The sequence below is a fragment of the Miniopterus natalensis genome, chromosome 12 (assembly GCF_054644295.1).
Source record: "Miniopterus natalensis isolate mMinNat1 chromosome 12, mMinNat1.hap1, whole genome shotgun sequence".
Classification (NCBI taxonomy): domain Eukaryota; kingdom Metazoa; phylum Chordata; class Mammalia; order Chiroptera; family Miniopteridae; genus Miniopterus; species Miniopterus natalensis.
Window position 1 is genome coordinate 41,718,077 of NC_142092.1, and position 16,403 is coordinate 41,734,479.

Genomic DNA, 16,403 nt, shown 5'->3' on the forward strand with positions numbered 1-16,403 from the left:
CCACCCATATTGGAATCAGACCCACAAGTTAGCTTCTGCTAATTTCTAGCTCTTTGCTCAATTGTTTTTGACAATACCCTTATACATAAATTAGTCTGAAGTCTGACCTAATGCTATCTGAACAGAAATATTCTGACTCCTGTTTGCAGGAGTAGTATTTGAGGCCAAATCTCAAGGCTTCCTCTGACTCTAAGAAGGTTCCTTGTAGCTGCTTCCTTCCTCCGTTATTTCTGTTAACTTCAAGATGATTTGCCTTCTCTCTTATTGCTATTATAGAGCTACAAGCTCCCTCCTAATTGCTCCCCACCAAAAATCTTCTTTGTGTTCTACAGTGCCCTTAGGCTAAGCTTCTCTACACTGTTCCATATAAAAATCCTCTTAGGGAGACTGTGGGCTTTTGTTCTCATAGCCTTCCTCTGCCCTTGGGCAGAACACAATGTTACTATCCTAGCGCTGGCTGTAAGGACGGAGCTCTTTCTCTTACAGAGACACCCGTGTTCTACGAGCGGAGTTCTAGACAAAGGCAACGTCTGGTCCTTTCAGCTCTCTGTCCTTGTCATGGAATCTTTGCTATACACATGAACTTGGACAAGAAGGATTAGAGCCCAGCATTTTTAGCCTAACATGCCTGGTATAGAGCTTCTTTCCTATGACAAGGTTGGTGGGTGGCAAAAGAGACTCCTTAACTTCTCTGCTGTTTTTGAATAGAATAGAGCTTCTGTCACATGGAGCGAGGGGAGGCAGGGATGGTAAATACTGGTGGCCTGTCCCTCCTGGGGTGATTCCAAAACCCTGGACTTGGAGCTATGGTGTAAGAGGACTTCATCTTCTCAGCCCAGCATGGCTATACTAGAGCTTCCATCACTTAGACCTGGGAAGGGGGGGGAGCAAGGTATGGCTCAAATATTATAGACTGTTCTCACCAAGGCTTAGTAGGTTTTCTTGAATAAAACTTTGGTGGGTTTTCTTTAATAGGTTTTCTTGTGTTTCTCCCTTTGCGTATGACTTTAGGACAACTTCTAGAGATTTAAATTTTTTTATTTTTTATTTTTTTTTTATATTTCTCATCAGTTATTATTTACTGGGGAGAGGATCCAGAAAGTTCCTCATATTTCTAATCTAAAATTCTTTTGACCTAGTATTATTTTGTATAGCTGTATCACTATTTATGGCATCCTTATATTTAAGTACTTTTCATTTGTGATTACTTTACAAAAAGTTTTTGTTTTTATTATCACAAAGCATATGTCATAATTTGTAATCACTCATATTGGGAGGCCATCTCTTCCAAGAGTGCCAGTTGGGAAATGAGACATAAGCCTTTTTTGCTTTCTTATTTCCATCCTTAATTGAGGTTTCCACCACAGTGTTGGCAAGTAGGAAATGTGGGCTTAGGCAGAGACTAGAGACCCAAAGCAGGCTTTTCATTTCTAGCCCTATTTTCAATTTTCTTCAAGCTCATTGCTACCATCCAAGAAGTGTTTCTGTGTCTCTTGTGACACGATGGTGGGAAAACAACTCCCATGTCATCAACCTGCATCCTCCATAACTATGTTTTTATTTTGTTTTGTTCCATTTTTAAATAAAAACTATGTGTTTAGTCCACAAGCTCTAGATCCTAAACCCACAGTGCCTTTCTCTAAAAAAATCACAACTGTTACAAATCACAAGTATTTATACTTTCAATAAATTGTCTTTTCAGCAAGTTTTCAATAATGGAAACATAACAATGTGGCTGTTTATGCCTGCCTCCCCTTAAGGGGAAGGCATATGGAAAACTATCACTTCTGCCCAGCCATTGGAGTAGGGAAGGCAATGGGCCACAGGAAAATTGGACAAAGAAATGTCAATTAACGTTTCAAAATATTCTCCTGCTGGTACTTTAGAATTATCCAGCAAATCATGTGATCTTTTTATTTGGGGGAAGGGGACTATGGAATGATAAAGTGAAGAGAGAGTGGCTACTAGTAAAATCTCAGTTGGTTCCTTTTTCCTATAAAAACAGAATATAATTTAGGAGAGAAAGAAGAATAAAAGAATTTGTTACTTTACTTACATGTGTTTTCTCTTACAGTAGTGATTTGTAAAGCCCGCTTTTCCTTAGCTCTTTTCAGAGTTTCCACTCCTGTATGAAGCTAAAGCTCCCTAAATGTCTCTGACATGCTATGTCCATCTTTCGTGCGTTCATAGAACATTGTGGTTTTACCCTGTTTGCATGGGCTTCAGCTGGGCATTGTCATTCTCTGCTTTTCCATGCAACCTCTGCTTGATTGCTTCATGCCACATTTTTCAGCATGTCTGAAAGTTAGTGCCACTGTGGCAAAAAGGCAATTTCCACTGTAAAAGGAGCTATGAATTAATTTTAAATTATTTCTTTTTGTTAGGAAACAAATGTTTTTTAAAATAAAAAATAAAATAAGATGAGAAAACTACCAAAAGTATTTATTATCTCTCCTCAAGATTAGAACATCCAGCAGCTCAAAAACCAGGAGCAAAACTTGAGGATTATTAAATCTGGTGTGGTAGGGTAGTATTTTTATATCTTTACTGATTAGCTCCTCCTGAAATTTCCAATTTTATTTTTTTTAACTTGGTCATCCAGCCCTTTCTTTGGTCAGTGAATCAAGGAAGGGGTTTAACAATAGAAACTGGAGTTGAGGGGTTGTCTCCTTCCAACTTCTGATTTTCAAAAACCTGGATCCTTAATAAAATAGGACTCAAGGCATAGATAAAATGTTTTGGAGCAGAGTTTATTAGGAACAAAACTTTTTTGCTTCCCACTCTAAGAAAAAGAAGAGAAAGAGAGTAATTCTACATTATTGGTCCCCATAGAGCAGATCCCTGTGCCATGTTCAAAGGTTGATTACTGGAGAGGTGGGACGGAGAGGCAGATAATCCCCAAATAGGATGTCCAGGTGGATTCTACAGAGATAATGGGTTCCAAGAATAAAAGTGCTTTGGTTTGTCTGTGACTTCTACCTCTTCATTGAATTTCCTATACCCTAATACTATGTTACAGGAGCAACAGAATAATCTCCATGTGCTCAGGGGTGGGAACCAAGGGTGTGTAGAAAGGAAGAGAGCTGCCAGGCATGAATGGACCATATATGTGAGATTATGTTGTATGATCCTGGTAATGTGTGATCATATAATCATATGATCCAATGACTGAGACCCAAACAGGACTATGGATATCTCTGCTGACCATTAGTGTGGGCAATAGACACAAAAGTTCAGATGCCTGTGACTTTGCACATTTGCTTCATAATCCAATAGGACAGCTCAAACTTGATTTATCACATTCAATTTCTAGCCAGTAGGAAAAAAGTTTACCTTTTCTGTTAAGTTCCTCATATGACATTTTCTTATATCTCATTGGCCAAAACAGCCAATGTAGCCATACTTAGCTGAGACAGAGGTGAGGAAACAGTTTTTAGCTGGGTGACAATGTGTATGGTCATTAAAAATCAGGGTTCTTATTAAGGGTTCATATGGAGGAGATCTCTTTCTGTGGGACTCTCCTCTCTCCAATGCTCATGTCTGGGGACTCTAGCCCTCTTCTACCCAGACTCTCAACATCATCTTCTCAACTCAAGGACTATCCTGGGTTCTGCCTGGGTCCCCCTCCCTCCCGGTATTACAACTTAGACTTTTTCTCAAGTTAGGAAGCTGGGGCAATTGTAGAGCTCACCTTGAAGGTTTCCCATTTTGAAGGACTGTTTTCCTTCATTGCCTGATAATCCAGTGTCTCAAAAACTTCTGTTTCATATATTTATCCTCTGTGTGTGTGTGTGTGTGTGTGTGTGTGTGTGTGTGTGTGTGTTCCGGGTAGGAAGGGTTCATCAGGTCCCTGTTATTTTGTCTTGGCTGGGAGTGGATGTTCCATAAGCTGTTCACTTTTTCCCTTATTCAACATTATATTCATATCTCTCATCTACTTGCTGGGTAATTTTCAAAGTATTTTGGCATTCTTTGCAATTAACCAGGGTATAAATGAAGTTGGCATATACAAATTATTTCCTGCCAGAGATAAAAGTGCTTTTAATAGTCCCATCTCTAATTATGCCTTCCCGCCCACAGAATTTGAGCCTGGGGAAGACAGGGATTAATTTAAGAAGACAGTGTGTCTGGAGTGAAAGTGGGGGCCCAGGAAAGCACTAAGCAATGTTTTGAGCAAGACTATATTGCAAAAATGCCTAAAGGCCCAGGTGCCCGATAGCAGATTAGATTGGAGTACTCACTGGATAACACTTCTATGGACTTTTGCCTGGTCCAAATTACCAAAATTTTTGTGTAATGTTTAGCAATTAATGCATCATGATAGAAAAGGTACTACATTTAAGGGACTAAAGGTCACATAATTCAATCTAGTCTTAGTTTTTAATAGCTCCATTTTCTGGCATAAAATATTTTCAAGGTAGTTAATCTTCTATCTCTAAATTTCAGTTTCCTTTTCTTATATAAAGGAGGGAATAAGCTACATGATTTTTCCACGCTAAATTTCTGTGTTTTAGTGAGAGATTTCCTAGTTTAGGCAAATCGAATTAAGTATCTACTGACATAAGAGAGCCACTTTTTACTTGATCTTTCCCCTCTCCCAATCCTTGCAATTCCTGCTTCAAATGATTTTCCATATAAAACTTCCATAATAACCTCCAGGGTTTGTGCACTGTAGAGAATTAAAAGAATTACATTTTGGTTAGTACTTGGTGTGTTGTATTTTCTTCCCTCTTCAACTCAAAGATTTTGCTAATATCAAAAAAAAAAAAAGTGTCACATAATAGAGTTAGTACCCACAATTGATATGCAAGAGATTTGAGGATATAAATAGAGTTGAATATAATGACTGGATATTTTCTGTTGAAAAATTACTCTTTATATATTTTGGGGGGGGGGGAGAGATATGCTTGAATTTTCAGTCTTAAGGGTGTATAATAGTTCTGTAGATATGAATTCTATTACTGCTATATTGTTACTAATGCATTTTGCTGAAGCACAATGTCTTCATACTACTAAACAACATCTACTTGCAAGTGAAGAGGGAACAAAAGCTCATAAAACTGCAATAAAATATTTATTTGTCTTCAGCAATAGGATTAATTTTATCACTGTAGATTTATGACCCCAGAAACTCATTGCTGGATATTTAATATATCAAAATAGCAGAACAAGGAGCTTGTATTAAGAAATGCGCTGTGAAACTTGTGATTTACCAAAGAGAACAGATTTCTTTTTTTTTCTTTTTTTCCTTCCATAGGACTTAATAAAACACCAGCAAAATTGAATTAGCTTGGCATAAAGTTTAATTGCCTGACAAAAAAATTTGATAATGCTATTGCGTTACTGTTTATGTACAACACATGTTGGACTTGTGGATCATCAACCCGCTAGACCTCCAGACTGACTGGGGAGGCTAATGATGGCAATAGGACTGTAATGTCAGTGTCTGGGAGTCTTCTTGATGATTGCCTCTTTCTGTCATAAATGAGGAAGCATTCACTGTAATGACCTTCCCAAAATGGAAAACGGGGTTATAACTTATTGCCTCCCCCAGTGCAATTCTTTTGTTGAATGTCTCTCTCTTTAGGAATTCCATAGCTCCTCAGTGCTATAGTACCTTGAGATAGTATGCCTTAGTGGCCTTCAGTTTAGGCATCTGGGAGCTTTTTTTATGATGGAAATAGCCTGATAGCAGAAAGTGATAAAAGAAAAGAATATAGTAAATCTACAACCTTCAAATTCTCTCTATTTTGAATTGTGGCTATAGCTATGAATTGCTCTATTTCTGTTCACATTTTCTTGTGTGTATCTTTTGAGCTCTTATAAGAATTAGGTACACACTTAGGAAAAAACACAGTCTCTTGAGATTGTAATCTGGAAGCTAGACATCTTCATGTTCAGAAAGGTTAGAGGAATATGGCCTGGCAGAGGCAGAACAGTTTCAGTGCCCATAATTCAGCAAGCACAGAATTTGAGAACAGAGCCACTAAATCGATGATGTGGCTATAGAGTTTACAACCAGAGACCATCTCAGTTCTCATCCATAAAGCTTATAACTGCTGGCCTTTTGGGGGACTGCTTTGTGAATTCCAATCAGAAGGACAGTCCCCAGAGGCTGACTGGGTCTGAATCATTGTTGCAGAATGTAATTGAGTAAGTGAAAATACATACTAGGGGGAGGGAAATGCCAACAATTTCTTTTTAGTTTGATTTGAATGAGGAAAAAAATTGGATTTTTTTTCTTGCTTTTATCCTACTATCTCCTGGGGTCTTGATAATTTTTGTTTTTAGAGTATGTCATCAAGAAAATCGCTTGCTTTTCTTTAAACATCTGATTTGCTCTCTTGTCCCATTGCACGGTCTTGGTAGTAGGAACATAAGTAAATTGATGGAGTCTATAGGGGGCCAGCATTTTCAAGCCCTTGGGCCAATTCATATCCAGTGCTCTTATTTCCACCCCATCCCTATTTATTGATAATCTAGCAAGGACGATGCTAACAATAAGACAAAAGACAACCCTGACTCATTGGCAACTAGACATTAGGCTTTCATCTGTAAATCTTGCTGGGAATGAATCATCAAAAATCAGTGATGACATTTTTGTTTGGGAAATTTCACTCAGAAGTTAAAAAAAAGATTAAGTCCATAAAACCTCCACAAGTTTATGGCAGGAAAATGGGTTATCAATTAAGGTAACATGGTTACATGAGTGCCGGTGGCTATCTCTCTTCATCTCAGACAAAAATTTTATACTGTATTATTGATGAAGGGTGCAATATTCAAAGAAAATATAAAATCCTGTAACCCTTGCATAAGAATAACCAACATGAAAATATGCAATTGATAGAAATCCAAGAGAAGTTGAAAAAAATACAGTACTAATGAAAGATGAATATATTTTTTTATACTCCTGGTGATATCAAGAACACCCAAATAAATTAATTAATAATCCTACAGAGATTTAACAATTTTTCTCAACACTCATGAAAAAACACTTGTCAAAAAGTTGGTTATATACTGAGCTACCCTGGAAGCTCCAAAACCTTGCAAAATGCAGCCATTGTAGAGGATATGTTCTCTGACCATAATACAATACAAGGAGAAAATAATAACAGGTTAAGTGAACAATACTCAATAACTTGACTCTCCCCTGAGTTTTGCAGGATTGTGTTATAACTCTCCTTTTTATTTCTTTAAAAGTATTTTCTTTCATATTATTTCAGAGAATTTCTTAATCTAAAGCTGTTCTCTGTGGCCGTGCCACTGACATCATTCAGTACTTTTCTATGTGGTTAATAACCTCTATGCTGTGATTCTTTCTGGCCACTGTGTATTCAAATAGTTCTAGTTCAGGCAGTGCAAGACAATGCGTTAAATTCTTGAGCTTGTCACACTTGCATTGAATGGCATGTGCCATTGCTAGTACTAAAATGTCACTTAATTGTATTTTCTTACTTTTTTTTACCCATACCCCTATTTCAAAGCGTTGTTGTTGTTTTTTATTTTCTCACATTTAAAAATTAAACTGACAACTTTTCTAAATAATGCTTCGAGCAAGAGGAAATAAATTAAATTATGTAATATGTAGAAAAATATCAGCGGTAAGAACATTGTATGTCAAAATTTATGAGAGGTTTCCAACGTTGACTCAGATGAAAATAAATGCCTCCATGTGTTTTAAAGATTAAAGAAAAAAGAGCAAAAATTTTAAGTTTATGTAAACAGTTACAAAAAGAATATCTGAAATAAAGCAAGGGTTGGCAAACTATAGTCCAGGGGCTAATTTCAACACACCATCTGTATTGATAATGAAGGTTTTATTGGAACATAGCATGCTCATTCCTTTGTGAAATGTTTATGGCTGCTTTTGTGCTGCAAGGACAGATTTGAGTAGTTGTGACAGAGACAATTTGGCCTACAAAGCCAGATAGCCCCTTACTGTATGGCCCTGTACAGAAAAAAAAGATTACTGACCCTTGATCTAAAGAATGCCCAGAAAAGAATAAAACTGAAACTGTGAACTACTTTTAAAAACCAAAAAGAATATGATTGAGAAATATAATAATTGTTTTAGCACATAAAAACTGTACAATATTCTAAACCTTATTTTGTTAGCATTGTCTCATACTATAAAACAATGAGTAAACAGCATAATAAAAAAAACAGATAAATATCTCGCACTACAGGTGGAAAACTGTAAGTAAATATTAGTAAATCTAATTCAGCTGAATATTTAACTGTTAATTACTTGCAGCCAAATTAAGATTTATTCTAGGGGTGTATACATTATTTACTATAAGTAAATATGCTAATGTACCTAATCACATCAAATAGGTCAAAGCAGAAAAACCATATATTAATCTCAATAGATACAGGAAAACAGCTGCTCTTTTTTATAATGGAAATATATTCATAGAGAAATAAGAAGGTACATTTCTATTCCAGTGTTTTTCTCACAGCTGTAAACATCAGAGGTAATGTCACCAAGTTAAATAATACAAGAATGCCTTCTATTTTCATGCATATTTAAGGAGGAAAAATCTTCTAAACGTTCTAACTAGTGGTATAAGACATGAAAAATTTAAAAAGAAAAAAATATAAAATTATTACTTTCAGGTTATATCATTGTATTCCATGAAAAAAAAAAATCAGGAAATTAACTATGATTTGATCTTTGGACTCCAGTCAAGTTTCTTCAGTTGGCAAAGGGCTCTCAGTCATTTTACATGTTGCATATATTTATCATGTTTCTTTATTTTCCTTCACTCTGGAGCAGTTTCTCACTTTTTCCTTGTATTTCAAATCTTGAGACTTTAAAAAATTGCATATCGCCTGGCCGGGCGTGGCTCAGCGGTTGAACATCGACCTAGGATCCAGGCGATCGAGGTTCGATTCCCGGTCAGGGCACATGCCTGGGTTGCGGGCTCGATCCCCAGTCAGGGGCATGCAGGAGGCAGCTGATCAATGACTCTCTCATCATTGATGTTTCTATTGCTCTCTCTTCCTCTCCTGAAATCAATAAAGATATATATATATTTTAAAATTGCATATCAATTGTTTTGTAGAATATTTGTTAATTTGGGTGTGTCTTACATTTCCTCATATTAGGTTCAAGTTATACATTTTAGGGATAGTTCATTCATAATTGTTTTATTCTCATTACACCCACATCCTATCAGTGGCATATATTTTTCCTTTGTTCTATTACTAGTAGTATTTACCTTTGATCGGTTGATTAAAGTGGTGGCCAGCCTATTCCATTCTAAAATTATTACTTTTCCCTTTGTAATTGATAAGCATTAAATGGGAAAGTACTTTGGAACTAGAAAAATACCCTGTCCTTCATTAAACTTTCTATGTACTCATTTATATTAGTATGGATTCATGATTCTGTATTTTATTCAATGGTATAATTTTTAATATTTGTTTTAATGCTCAAATTGTCCCAGATTGGCCAGTGGGAGCCCTTTTCAAAGGGCTTCTGTGTCCCTTTGATGTGTTCCTATCATTGTTTGAACATGACTTTCTGACCCAATGATATATTCTGAGCTCATCTTGTATTTTCTCTGCCTTAGCTATGGAATCAGACTTTTAGGTGTCCTCATTATTGTTAGGTTATTGCTACTCCCAGTCCCTTTCTCTCAGTGGAAGGAACTGCACAAATCTTTATATGCATATTCACACACATCATCTACATCTATTTATTTGTGTATCTGTATCTGAAAACCATGAGCACATCCTGACACCTCCAAGTCAATCCATCACTGTAGAATTCACCTAATTTTTCTCTTTCTATGTTTGTAGCTCCCTTTTCTAATAATGAGATAACTGACCCCCCTTTCCTTAATTTACTGATGTGATTAATTTCCTTATATGTAAAAAAATCTCCCATTGTTGTTGCCATCCCCTCCTCTGCAGACCCCTCTCCGCCCCACTAGGGTTCTGACACTCTGTACCTGGCTGCTAGTCTCCTCACCTTGTCTGACACCCCACACAGGGATATCCCAACATGCAAAAGCCTTCTTTACCTAGCCTGGGTCCCAGCACTCCATAGTGGGCAGCTCACCTGCACAGTCAGTCTCCTCACCTTGCTGGAACTCTGCCCTGGGACAGAAGTAGCCTCCTTACCTTGCTGAGGTTCTGCCACTCGGCTCGCAGAAGCCTGTTCACCCTTTTCATTCTTCTTGGGCTCAGGTACCCTGCTTAGGCCACTGGGACTTCCACCCCAAACCCTCAATCTACAGCAGATGCCTGCTTTTCTCAATCCTATCAATGTCTTTAAACCTAAATTGTTCAGAAAGGAAAGATGAAGAGGAAAATAATACCATATTTCTTTTTTAAAAATATGTTTTCATTGATTTCAGAGAGATAGGAAATTTTAGAGAGAGAGAAACATCAATGTGAGAGAGAAATATTGATCAGTTACCTCCCATATGCACCTTGACCAGGGATCAAATCTGCAACCCAGGCATGTGCCCTAACTGGGAACTGAACTGGGAACCCCTTGGTGCAAGGGATGACAGTCAATCAATTCAGCCACAGTGGCCAGGGCTGACACCATATTTCTTGAGAAACGAGTCAAATGAATGAAGATGGAACACAAAAAACCATTTCAATGATTTTAAGAATTTAATGTGAAAGATGTTATAATATATAGAAAAGTGAACATTTCCTTTACCTTAGGGTATTAAAAGTATAAAACCAGAGAGTATACATTCAAAATTATGACAAGTAAAAATCAAAAGATTGTATTGTGGATAATATGTTCCAACAATGTTGCATAAAATTGCCATTATTATAATTACATGAAGCACTCTTAAAAATCAATAAAAAAATACAAAAACAGGCATAGGTTATGAATAGAATTTCACACACATTAAAAAGTACAAACTACCAATAACAATGAAAGAAATGTTTGACCTTTCTAGCAATAAAATTTAAAAAATAACAGTAATTGTTAATCCCTTTTCTCTTCAAAATGACATATTGAAATGAGAATCAATTAGAATAGCTGGCAAATAAGGATAGTCTAATGCACTGTTTGACAGCATGTAAATTGGAAAACATTTTTGAAGGAAAATTTGTAAAAATTACATTAAAAATATACATAATCTTTAAACAAGTAACTCTACTGCTAGGAATTAATCTTAGCAAATAATCAGATGTGGACAAAGATTTATAATGGTATTTATTTCAATGTTATTTAATATAGGGATAAAAATAATATATGACATGATATATAAACACATATATTTGCAGGGTGAGGCACAAGTAGGTTTACAGTTGTTTATATGGAGAATAATACAATAATTAATAATACAAAAATTAACTGTGTTTCATGTACTCACAACTGTAAACCTATGTTTGCCCCACCCTGCATTTAATATAGAAAATTAAAAGACAACAACAAACATCCAGAGCTACAATAAGGAATTGGTTAAATGAATTATCCTATACAAATAGGTGGAATATCTGTAGTAAAATTAATAATTTTTAGAAATCATAAAATTATTTTATTACATGAAGAGAGCACAGTACAAGATAATAAAGTGTGATAGTGTGCATCTATGTGTATGTGTACATTTTGTGTTTATGTGCAGATGAATCTACATGTTGGTATTGATATATATAGGAGAAAAGACACCAACATGTTAACAGTGATTTGCTTCTGGTTTATTTTCTTTTTTAATCTTTATTTCATTTTCTATCATGAACATAAATTAGTTTTGTGTTAGTTAGTTTCTATTGCTGTTGTAACAAATTACCACAAACTCTGTGACTTCAAATAACACGAATTTATTCTTTTATAATTCTGGAGGTCAAAAGTTCAGAATCAGTTTCATCGGCTAAAACCAAAATGTCACCCTCAAGACTGGCTCCTTTTGGAGGTTTTGAGGGAAAATTTGTTTTCTTTACATGTCTAACTTCTAGTGTCCACCTCTATTTTCGAAGAGCATTCATTACTCAGTCTCCCCTTGGATCATCTATCGCCTACTTCTCTGACCCTGACCCTCCTGCAAGCCTTGTACAGGACTGTTGTAATTACATTGACCTGGATTATCCGGCCCATGGTACACTTTCTACCTCAAGGCCTTTAGCTCATTCCCATCTGCCAAGTCCCTTTTGTCAGGTGAGGTAGCATTCCCAGGTTCCTGGGATTAAGACAGGGTGTGAATATGTTTGGGGGTCACTACTGAGCACATGTCAACAGTACTTGGTATTATTATTTGTTATTGTCTAGATAACTTCACTATGGCAATCCTTGAGAAGGATTTTATTTTCTTAAAAGATTATGGAAAATACTACATATTAGTAGAAGATACAAGTGAGAAGAGGGGGAAAATATATTCTGAGGAGGGCAGCATATATTTTGGAGTTCAGTATGGGGATCTACAAAAACAAGAATAATAGGAATTCATGATTAAGGGGAGAGATTTAGGAATTTTTACCAGTAGCCTCTGATATAAGAGCTACGTCCAACAAGGAAAATGATGGGGATCGGGGCTAGCATCTCACTTAGACATTGAGGCTTACTGCATTGATACCTACTAAATGCGTGATGATATTTTATATTCAGTAATGTATATCTGCTTCCAGGAAAATGATCCTTGGGACAGCTACTGAAAACTTACCATATGGCCAGTATCTGCAGTGCATATATAAAGACATTCCCTATTCAAAAATATCAGAATACACTGCTTTCTGACAAAGGTTTATATATAGTAGTACCCAGAGGAATGATATATACAACCACAGAAAACTGGAAAGAATCTCACTGCACAACATTAGAGGAATTAACCAAAATTTATACATCATCATATACAGTAGACTGTTGTGGAGCCCTAATATCATAAATGCTGTTATGTAATTGATAGTTATTTGTTATATTAGAAAATGCACATTATAATATTAAAGGAAGAAAATTAATTAGGTATCAAATTGCATATATTATGATCTTAACTATATTTAAAAATAAAAAGAAGCTAGAGGGAGTAGAGATGATATTAAAATATGTATAGTGGATTCTTTGGGTGGTGGAGTTGAGTAACTATTAGTTTTTGGAGTTTCCAAATTTTCCATTGGACATGCTATGTTTTTAGAAGGGAAAAAATTGTTAAATAAGCTTCCCATAATACTGATTTAGTCATTGGGCAAAAGAAAGTTTTATCTCTGGGAAGCTTTAATTTTCCCAGAGAGTAATTTACTCCACAGGTGAAAAGATTATGCCAGGCTTTTGTTGATGGAAACTGGGCAAGAGGGTGCACTATTAAATTCACTAAGTGGAGAAAATGATCATAGTCTACTAAGTGACCTGCAAAGGCTGGAAATCCAGCAACTCTGGGTAAGTTCTACCATGCACGCTTGCAAACAAATTCATCCTCATGTCATCAGTGGGAAATACGGCCTTGAAAGAAAGGTTAGGTCTAAACAGAGAGAAATATGCAACATAGGTAAACAAACAACAACAGAAAAAGGACTATGTGTTAAAAGTTTGTTACTGTAAAAAGATATAGTAAAATATATTTCTTTCACATGTACTATAATTATGGGGTCTTCAATGCTTCCCCTAAACAAAGAATACATGCAAAAGGGTCTTACTCTATTTCTTCTAGGGTTAACATATGATTCTTTATTGAGCTTTCATGAAAAATTGGAATAGTAATTCATTATGCATTTACCTGACTTTAATCCTCTTTGGATTTGATCAGGATGACAGTACTTAGTGCTTGAGAATTCACAATGAAAATTATGAAAACTCGAGATATATCTGCTTATTCGCAATTAAATAAATCAGCCTTTTGCATCCTTTAATCTACTCTAAAAACTGAGTAATTGAGCTAGACCAGAAATTGTTTCATCTGATTCAAAACATTTGGAGGTCAGGGTCTCAGAAGAGAAGTTTTTCACATGTTTATTTGCTCTAAATCGTATAATTGGTACATTAAAATGAGCAAATTAGAAACAAGCAACCAGAGGGTGCTGGATTAGCAGGAGTCTTAAAAGCTTTGCAGCTTCTTCATATAATTATTGAGGAGGCATGTTTAATTAGTATAACACACATTAGTAACAATTAAACATAGTCAAGGTCGGGAAATTAACCCTTTTACAATTTAAAGTGGGCATTTTAATTTTATAGTACTCTCAGCCCAGCGGAAGTGTTCATTCATTTCAGTGTAATATTCTGATACTGTTATAACATTAAAAATCACCCTTTTGATATCACTATAATGCACTAATTTACAGGTAGGAAATGGAGATTTTAGTTCCTAGAGATATCTATATAAGACTCTCGTAAATGTGAAAGTTCAGCACTCAGAGGAATGAAGATGCACGTACAATTTCGAGCACTGTGCTTTGCTAGCCGGACTCTTTCTGAGCCCAGTGAAAAATAGAATGAAGAGACTTAAATAGTTGCTCCATTTCCTAATCCCACATCTTGTACCTCCATTGAAAGGGGTTAAGAGCCCATTAAATTCTCTCCTTGGTCCATAAGCTTCTTTTCAGTACCTTTCCCAGGTTGCAAAGAAAATTTCTTGAAGGTTAGCCATTAAAGATTCCTGCACTCCTGAAAATCCTTGACTTATGTCTTGAAACATAGGGTCATTTTAATTATCTATGGATGAAAGACTGTGGTTTGACTTCAACTGACTCTAGGTGTCTCTTATGATGTACAACAGCTTAAGGTTCTGAAATACTGACTTCTCATTATGTGAGAAACTGCTGTATTTTCTCAGCTTTTAGGTTCTATTTCTTTTCTATGTAGTTGATTACTACTAATGCGTGAAATCTAATTTCTATGGATAATGGCATGAGGATAAAAATAACTATGAATCTGAAAAACAGGGGGCTTATATAGTTTTCATAATAAAGGTAGCTTCTCTTTGGTTAAAGCTATCAAAATTATTATCAATAATTATTTTAAAAAATAATTATTTTAATAACAAGAGGCTAAAAGAAGGTAATAGAGATATGAAAGTACTTTTTCATCAACTATGCCTATAAAGTTTTTCATATTAAATGGTGATATCTCATTTATATCCTCACACTTTTTTCAAAGATAGTTTTCAGATAGGAGATTGCAGCCCTATTGATTATAATTTTCTATTAGTAATATATGTAATATGTTTAATAGGCATGAAATACATATATTTATTACAGAGTTGTCCTATGTTAATTGTGATTAATACTTGATCTTCTCTGTAGAAGTTCAAAATAAGAAATCAATGCAAAATGAGTTGTATAAGGGTATGTGGACAAAGGAAGCTTATGGCCTATTTTCAGAGGCTGATATCTGTCACCTGGATTTACCAAAGCCCAGGTTGTTTCCTCAGTTTGGGACTTGGAAACATGACATTTTAAGGATGCTGAAAACAATTTATTTTCTCAGAAGACCCAATTAAGTCAGCAAACACTAATGTATAAAAACAGAAATTTAGAATATCATTACATTATGTGTGTGATGATAAATAAAAGATAAAGAAATCACAATACTCCATATCTGTTTAAACTGCACTTTTTCACCCTTTAGGCTGGGCCAAACTGGATGTTGGAAGTAATCAGGGTTTGTGATTTTTATGCATACATATTATACCTCAATTAAATTTCCCAAAACAAAGTGAGAAGATGAGCATAAAATCAGAAAAGAAGAAATCTGATGTCTAATGAGAGCTGGCTAATTTAAACTGTAACCTACTCATTTATTGTTTCAACAAATATTTTCTTGTGTGTGGACACTAGGTTCCAGGCTATATACTAGTCTCTGGAGTAAACTATAGTGACAGAAACAAATATGTTTCAAAAATAACAAAATAAAAGCAAAATTGACCACAAAAGTATGTATTTTCAAAGTATTAAGGTAAAGCAAGCTGGATAAGATGGAAAATCATCTAGATTTGGGTACCTGCTTATGAGTTTAAGGAAATTTTCAGTAAGAATATCATACCCAGCTGAGGTAAAAAAGATGCAAGGCAGGCGTCATGTGAAGGGGCTATGCCAGGGAAATAGACCTGAAGAAATTCTATGTCACTGGAGTATGTATTGTGATCAGGAAAGTGGATTGTGGTTCAAAGTAAATTTCACTTCCTTTTTATAAATCTATGACCCTCTCCCGTTTGTCCCCAGTCATAGAAATGAACCTGTTTCAAAGGTCCCCATTTATTTCCAAGGCAGTCTCAAGGGACCTCCTTATTGTGCCCAGAAAAATTCTGCTGACTTCCTTTCGCCTGGCCACGAGGCACTGGACCACACCATAGCCACAGGTTCTAGAAAGGCTTGTGAAATCATTCCACCAGAGTCACCTATCTCTTGCCGGTGATGGCCTTAGCCACCTCAGATCCTGGCCACAGTGAGGGGATGTTCTTCTCTGCCCTGCTCGGTTCCACATGTGGATATAGGCTTAATAG